Source organism: Sphaeramia orbicularis, chromosome 14 (genome assembly GCF_902148855.1).
Source record: "Sphaeramia orbicularis chromosome 14, fSphaOr1.1, whole genome shotgun sequence".
NCBI classification, from domain to species: domain Eukaryota; kingdom Metazoa; phylum Chordata; class Actinopteri; order Kurtiformes; family Apogonidae; genus Sphaeramia; species Sphaeramia orbicularis.
This window is the reverse complement of record NC_043970.1, coordinates 4,024,610-4,033,115: the sequence shown is the minus strand read 5'-3', so window position 1 is coordinate 4,033,115 and position 8,506 is coordinate 4,024,610. Positions and strand designations below refer to the sequence as shown.

The 8,506-nt window shown below is 39.8% G+C and overlaps 1 long non-coding RNA gene across 1 annotated transcript; it reads left to right on the top strand.

Moving 5' to 3' along the window:
• Nucleotides 1-213: 213 nt before the first annotated feature.
• On the top strand, nucleotides 214-7,993 carry LOC115433375 (uncharacterized). Its single transcript, XR_003937350.1, has 3 exons — nucleotides 214-517; nucleotides 3,610-3,616; nucleotides 7,984-7,993. It is a non-coding gene; the product is annotated as an uncharacterized LOC115433375 (long non-coding RNA).
• The last annotated feature ends 513 nt before the right edge of the window (nucleotides 7,994-8,506 follow it).

The following is an 8,506-nucleotide window of genomic DNA, read 5'->3' as shown; positions in this document are numbered from 1 at the left end:
GAGTTTTTGTTTTGACCACCACTGTCCTATGGTGGCTGACAAGGGCCAAACACATTGCAACCGCCCAATGCATGTTTGTTAGAGAAAACAGCTGCAAGTACAGAAACGATGCAAATTCACAAACTCAAACATATATGTCTAAAGGAGGTACAAAAAGAGGAATGTGGTGCAAATGGAAAAATGCACTGCGAGAAACAAAAACAAATACATAATCATTAAATGCTCTGCAAATAAAGAAACGATGCAAACCAAGAAAACATCTACAAATGAAAAATGCTGCAGAGCCAGTCACTAAAACAGAAGTGCTCCACACCTGCAGGGGGCAGCATTTACAGACAACAGACTAGTGTCAAATAGAATCAAATAAAAGTCACATGACCACGCTACGCCATAACTTCAGTTTGTTCTCACAGTAGTTTGAAACACTATCAGTCAGCTGTTCTCTGTCTCTCTCTCCATCCTGTGTGTCTCTGCATTGAGCTGTTCTGCTGACAGCGCCCCCTACAGGTGTGGAGCAGTTCTGTTGGACTGACTGGTTCTGCAGTGTGTTTTGTTTGCAGATGTTTACTTGGTTTGCATTGTTTCTTTAGCTGCAGAACATTTGATGATTATGCATATGTTTTCATTTGCACCACATTCCTCTTTTTGTACCTCCTTTAGACTGTTTGAGTTTGTGAATTTGCATCGTTTCTGTATTTGCAGCTGTTTTCTCTGAGACGCATTAGCCCATTGAAATGTGTTTGGCCCTTGTCAGCCACCGTAGGATGGTGGTGGTCAAAACAAAAGCTCAAGGCTTCAGAATGGTAGTCCAAAAACCAATCAGAGTGGCTACATCTATTTTTTTACTTTACTTTTTTTTTTTTTTTTTTAAGTCCCAACAACATATCAATGAGCTAACTAACGTGCATAATCATAAAATGCACTGCAAATAACGAAAAGATGCAAACCAAGTAAACATCTGCAAATGAAAAATGCTGCAGAACCAGTCAGTCCAACGGAAGTGCTCCACACCTGTAGGGGGCGCTGTCAGCAGAACAGCTCAATGCAGAGACACACAGTATGTAGAGAGAGACGGAGAACAGCTGACTGACAGTGTTTCAAACTACTGTGAGAACAAACTGAAGTTACAGCATAGCGCGGTCATGTGACTTTTATTTGATTCTATTTGACACTAGTCTGTTGTCTGTAAACGTTGCCCCCTACAGGTTTGGAGAACTTCTGTTGGACTGACTGGTTATGCAGCATTTTTAGTTTGCTTTGTTAGTTTGTTTTCTGGGTCTGAATCATTTCTTTATTTGCAGAGCATTTGATGATTATCCATTTGTTTTTGTTTCTTGCGGTGCATTTTTTCATTTGCACCATGTTCCTCTTTTTGTACCTCCTTTAGACTTGTGTTTGAGTTTGTGAATTTGCATTGTTTCTGTACTTGCAGCTGTTTTCTCTAACTGAGACGCATTGAGCCGGTGCAGTGTGTTTGGCCCTTGTTGGCCACCGTACCATCCTGGCTTAGAGCAGTCCTGGAGGCTCAGGCAGACAAGGAGGAAATAATACCACTAATTTACTGATAAGGTAGCATGGTAAACTGCATAAAACATTTGTGTACAAAATCATTTGACAAACTTAGTTACACTTTTTAACTCCAGAACTTTTTAATATCATTTGCACAAATAAATCCCAAGCTATTCCAAATTCCAGAGGGCTTAGCTTTGAGGGGAATACCTGTCACCACTGAGTTCTCAAATTGGGCTCCAATAAACATTCCAGCTTTCAGTTTTGTGTTACTATGGACTATGTACCTTTTTTTTTCTTTCAGGCATCGAAAAGCACCTGAAATTGATCACTTAAAAATATAGAATAAAAATTCCTGTGTGATGTGCTGCCAATGGCTGTATATTAATGTGTGCATAACTCAAAATCCTGATGTGCTGATGTGAAATTCTGATTTCAGATTTAGAATCAGTATCAAACGGCAAAATGATCCCATTAGCAAAATTACTATTCACTTGTGCAATCTGCCCATTTACTTGTCTCATCCTCACAGTGACCTTCAGCTGTGAATACTTTTAATTTCATCCTTGCAATTGAGTGTTTTTGCCAAATATTGTGATTTTTCTCTCAAGTCATTTCTGATGTATCATATTTTAAACCAGACAAACTTTACAGATGTCCCATGGATGCATATACAGACATTTGGAACCAGTATAGACTACCATTTTAAGAGCACATGACAGATTTATTAATTTATTTATTTACCTTTATTTAACTAGGAAATCGCTCTGATATTAGAAATGTCTTTTGCAAATGAGACCTGGCCAAGGTAGCAGCCATACAAGGTCAAAACTATATAAAACACATGCATGATTCACAGTGAATAATAAAACAGAACAATAATTCCAAAATAATGACCTCTCAAGAAAAACAGTAACGTTCGTCCTTCACTGCATTCTCTACAGCTCAGGGGTCACCAATCTTTACTATCTCATGAGCCATTTGTGACTCAAAAGAGGAAAAAAAAAATACAGAGAAGACTTCTGTTTTTAGATAACCTGTTTTTAGGTAACAAATGGAGACTGAGTTTGAACTATTAAATTTAGGAGAAAAAAAACATCAGGCTTCATAGAAGTATGACATATTTTGGTTGATAAAATGTTAATTGTGTTTTATTCTAAGTAAAGACGGCCCACTTTCACAGCTATAATATCTACAACAATAATATCCAACTGTTTAAATGCAGCTACATTTGTAGTTTACCACCGCCAGAGTGTGAATGTGTGAGTGAATGAATAATGGATCCACTGTACACACTTTGAGTATTTTCAGATTCAGATATGTTTTATTCATGCACAGAGAAAGAAAAAAAAAAATATATGAGCAGTTTACAACAGATGTACATGAAACAGAATCCCAAGGAAGCAAGAGTACTTATAGATAGGGGACCCAAGCAACCAACAACATCCTCACCCCCATTCCCTCTTAACCCCCCACCCCCCAGTGACATTCATACATATTCATCAACACCCATTCATGAGCAGTCATCAACACACACCACACACAAGCACCTGCACAAGCATCCACACAATCACATATAAGTACGCATACACACACATACATACTCAGACAGCAACATTTCCAAAAAATACATGATACTGACAGAGATTCTATTATGCATAGGAAGACAGAAGTTTCTTTCTAACATTTTTTTTGAAGGCAGAAAGAGATTGTGATAATTTAATAAACCCATCTGGCTCATTCCAAATCTGTGTCAATAGAAAAGCGCTATATGAATCGAATCCATTATTATCATTATTATTATTACAGCGAGTCACTAGAATGAGAATAAACAGCCTCACATGGTTCAAGAGCCATGGGTTGGAGACCCCTGACCTCTGACTAGGGATGGGAATCGAGAACCGTTTCTTTTTGAGAACCGGATCCCAGTAGCTTGATTCCTTGGACTTGTTTGCCTGCCTTTTTAACGATTCTGCCTTCATTGCACATGCGCGATGACGTCATGCGTACGCTGCATCGTTTTGGTCCGAACATAGCCAACATGGTGTTGAGGCAGAAACGGTCTAAACAGACACCAGGTCCACTGGAACACTGTCAAAGCTTCCATGTCTTCAAAAGGGTGGAATCCCTCCAATATGCTCAAACATTTGTCCACAGCATGTGATTCATTTACAGGAATGTCACGTATTTAATACGCTACTTAGCGATGCTTGTGAGTGTAGTGGCAGAGTGAATGCCGGGCCCAGTTCCGGTTCTGGTCCGGGCAACAAATGTCATACCCCCTCAAATACAAGGTAGGGGAAAGGAAGTGAGGAGCACAACAGGGGACGAGCCGAGCCGAGTCGAACTGGTTCCACGGAATGGACATGCGGCAATAGAGGAATTAGTAAATCATCTTAAGTTTCACTTTCACTGCACACACACACACACACACCCCCAACAGGGCCTGGTGTAATCTGTTATTATTATTTGTGCATACTGTATATGGTATATTTTCTGGGCAGAGAGGGACATACAGGGGTTGGACAAAATAATGGAAACACCAAACATTGTGGCATCATAGAAGGTGTTTCCATTATTTTGTCCAACCCCTGTATGAAAGACAGTTAATGCAAACACACCTGTTTGTACTCTTTTATTCCCTCACCCAATGAGAATCAACAAGAGAATCAATAAGGAATCGGATCGATAAGCAAAATTGATAATGGAATCGGAATTGTTAAATTCCTATCAATTCCCATCCCTACCTCTGACCCTCTGAACCTGGTACAGACCACAGACTATGTAAAGGAAATGCCATCATCATCCTAGTTTTTTGGTAGTGACCATATGGAAGAAGAGCAGAGAGCGATAAATACTAACTTATTGACACAGTAAACTGATAAAACTCATGCAATGATTATATAACATCCTATGACAATGTTGTTTGTGTAAATAAATCACATGTGCAAAACAACTATCTGTTAGGACAAAAATATATTTTGTTGAATATACAGCAGTTATGAAAACTGGTGGTTTATATCTGTTATTTGAGACCAAATCAAAAATGAAAACATTAATTCAGTACTTCAATAGCTGGAGAGAAACATGGAAAAATGATTCCTAATGTGAATCAAACTGTTACTCCAGGACTACTGGATTAAAAATAAATAATAATAAATAAATAAAACAGTTTTTACAGAAGCTTGGTAAATTATATGTTCTCCCAGGTGTCTCACTTGTATAAAGGTAAAATAACGTTCTTTGCTTGTGTTTAGGAGCAAACAGATACTGTAACATTCCATAGACTGAATGGAAGACAGACTGTTAGTGAGAAAAAAGGGTTATTTTCAAATGTTATTTTCTGTTTTTTGGAGATTTTTTTCCCAGCAGTGTTTCTGCTCTAAAATATTCATACGCTTGCCCGTATCATCATATAAGAGGAAATGTTCTAGAAGAAATGTGATTTTGTCTGAGACAGAACTGTATAATACCATAAGTAAAGCAGGAAGAAAGAAGAGCAGAAAGAACAGAAGTCAGTGTTTGGCCTCCGTCGGATGTGTGATGTTGGTATTGGATGGAACTACAAACTCAGTGCCCAAAGGTTGAGACCTAGAAACATCTCCACACAACATCTATTTATCTGTCTGTCTGTCTGTCTGTCTGTCTGTCTGTTAGTCTGCTAAAAATGAGTCAGCCCCTCTCAGTCTCTCCCTCAGGAGTCAGATAATCAGCGTATCTGTCTCTTCCCGGCAGTCAGTTTGAATTTACTGATTAGCCTTCAGCTAACCTGTGGACGACAGGATCCACCGGCTCATGTCTATCTGGATTAGGGCTGTCTGTTAATTTGTCCTGTTGCTTTTGGCAAAATACCAACTCTCATGGAAATGAGAAAGAAGTGTACATCTGCATGAAGAACATTTTCAGGAATGAGGAAATTTCTCGGCAGTATTTCTGAATGGAAAGATCACACTGAATGCTAGCATCTCTGCGCTCTTTTGTTCTTGTCTTACTTTCCTGTCCTCATTTTATGCTTCCATCTTCGCAATAATCATCACCTCCTCCGTTGCATGTAATACTCACTGTGACATTAATGGGAGCAAAGTGGTGCACTTAACTTAGCAAAGTAGTTCAATCCATCTTGTGATTTCTATCTCACATTTTTGCCTGTTTTCAGATTGTAAAAAAATGTCTTTAATCCAGTTTCTTTCTTCTAGATGTTCAGATTGAAGGATTTTGTCATTCACCCCAACAGTCCACTCCAGTTATTAATTGTAAATTGACATGTAAATTAACCAGTGTGGATCAGTTGTAGAGAAATAATATTTGAAATAATATTTTAGATTTTAAGTACATTACAACAAATTTGTGTTTTTGAACTCATTATTATTCAGTGACTGAATTAACTGGAAAATGCAGCAAAGCCAACAACCATGAGCATGTTCATACAAATATGTTTCTGTGTTTACTCACTGTCTAAATGTGCAAGTGTGGTTGGGAGGTACTCGGCCCAGTTATCACGTCTGTCCAGCTGCTTCATGCTTAATAAGCTCTTTACCAGCCAACACAACACAACAACACAGAAACCCACACACTACAATCATCCATTCACCCATCTGTCTCCTGATAACACCAACATCCACACCTCCTCGCAAGCTGCCAGAGATGGTTACAAGTCTTTTTTCCCCAAGTCAAGTCTCAGGTCTCTGTGCCAGATTCCAAGTCTCTTAAGGTTGTAATGAGAATTTTATCATTTGCTACAAGCTGTTTAGTCTGCACAGAGCGCGGCATTATACTGTAATAAATGATTCTGTGGTCATGTGGATTAAAAGTCCAAAATAATTGTGTCCCCTGAGGAGGCACTGCTTCTAAAACACTGTGAAAGATGTCAGGGCTTCATTTAAAACACAAAAAGTCTGCAATGATGGGATCAAAAACAATGTGCAATACCTAGTCATATTTAAACCAACTAACTTTCTTTGCTCTAACCAACACATTTTACTGCCTACACCCAACAGCTACATGAGTCAGTGCACACAACTCCAGAGCCTGGTAACAAAGTCCTGGATTTTCTAAACCCACCATCCACCCTAACCACCTCCTAGCTTTAGAAGACAAAGGAAGTTGCAGCTCCTTTACTGACAAATTATACTTGGCAGAACAGAATGACATTTGTACCACACCATCAGGGTGCGATTTGTCAGTGTGTGTGTGTGTGTGTGTGTGTGTGTGTGTGTGTGTGGGGGGTGAGTAACGTACCTAACGCTGGCGTAAAGTGAAACTTCACATACTTTAAACGTCCAACTCCCAGGTTCTATTCCTCTATTATACAGTGGATATTACATGAAATTTTCACAACTTCTAACCTGTATCCACTGGACACACAATCAATCAATCAATCAACCTTTATTTATAGAGCACTTTTCATGCACAGATGCAACACAAAGTGCTTTACAGAATTAAAACAATTACACAATAAAAACAGAAAAACAATTACAAAGAAAACCCCTCCCTCCCACCCTCCATACTAGACACGCACACACACACACACACACACACACACGCCCACACACTTACACACACGCACACAACAGGGAGACATGGCATGGCACTGAGGATCAAGGAAACGTCACCTTTGGGGCCGTCCACACTGGGAGGAGCCGCAGGCCGTGCCATCGGGGGGACCGGCACCCAGGCCCCCCGACTCCGACAGACAGGTGGACCCCCACATCGAAGGGAGGACCCCCAGCCAGCCGGGCCAAAGGTACCCAAGGACAGTACCCCCACTAGCAGACCAGACACAGCTCCCAGTGTGGAGGACCCCCCTGAGGAAACACTGGCGTTAAAAGCTAAAGACTAAAAGCATAACATAGGACTAAGAGAATAAATAAAATAAAATAAATACAGTACCAAGAGTAAAATACGTAAGATTATAAATAAAATAGAATAGATAAAGTATCAGTGATAAATAAAACAAAATAAGAACAAGAAGAGTTTAAAAAATGAGTTAAAAGCCTGATTAAAAAGGTGTGTCTTTAATCTGCTTTTGAAAATAACAACAGTCTCTGCAGTCCTGAGGCTCTCCGGCAGGCTGTTCCACAGGTGGGGGCCATAGTGGCTAAATGCTGCCTCACCGTGGGTTTTTGTTCTGGGTTTTGGTATGGTTAAGAGGCCAGTGCCGGAAGACCTCAGGGTCCGCGAGGGTTGATACACAAATACTGGGCCCCATGAATTTGTCATGTTTACCCCCCCCACTCCACCCCGTTCGCAAATTCTAAGACTGCAGACAGTTCGGTTCAGGTGAACGTTAGTGCCAGTAATTTAGGATAGGTGTAAGAAAACTGTCACAAACTGCCTATTACTTAAATTGATTGGTTGTCCCCCCCGAGGATGAAATTCATTGAGCAGATGTAGGGATGTAAAAACCAGAGGGGGGGTTGATACCCCCAACCCTCCCAACAATTTGCACCCTCCACACCATACTTGGATTTGCAGTGTAGTCACATGTGCAAATAATTTCTGCAAAAACGAGTGTGGTCTACACCAGCTCTAAATGGAAGGTGTCATAACTTTTGTTATGATTTGATGCTATATAAATAAAATTTGATTAATTGATTGATTGATTCACCAAATCACCAAGAAGAGCAGCTTCCTGCATCATTATAGATTACAGCACCTGGTATTTACATTTACATTTATGCATTTGGCAGACGCTTTTTTCCAAAGCAACTTACAGGGGAAAACCAATCAATCACTCAATCAATCAAATTTTGTTTATATAGCGCCAGATCACAACAAAAAGTTATCCCCATGACACTTTATATATACAGTTGGTCAAAACCAGACTCTAAGCCAATTTACAGAAACCCAACAGAATCCTCCAGGAGCAAACACTTGTGACTGGTGACAATGTATTTCAGGTACTGTGCTTTCCATCCAATTTTCCATTGCTGCCCACACACATTTATAAGGTATTTATAAGGTATTTATAAAGTATGCAGAAAATGAAGCTAGTAAG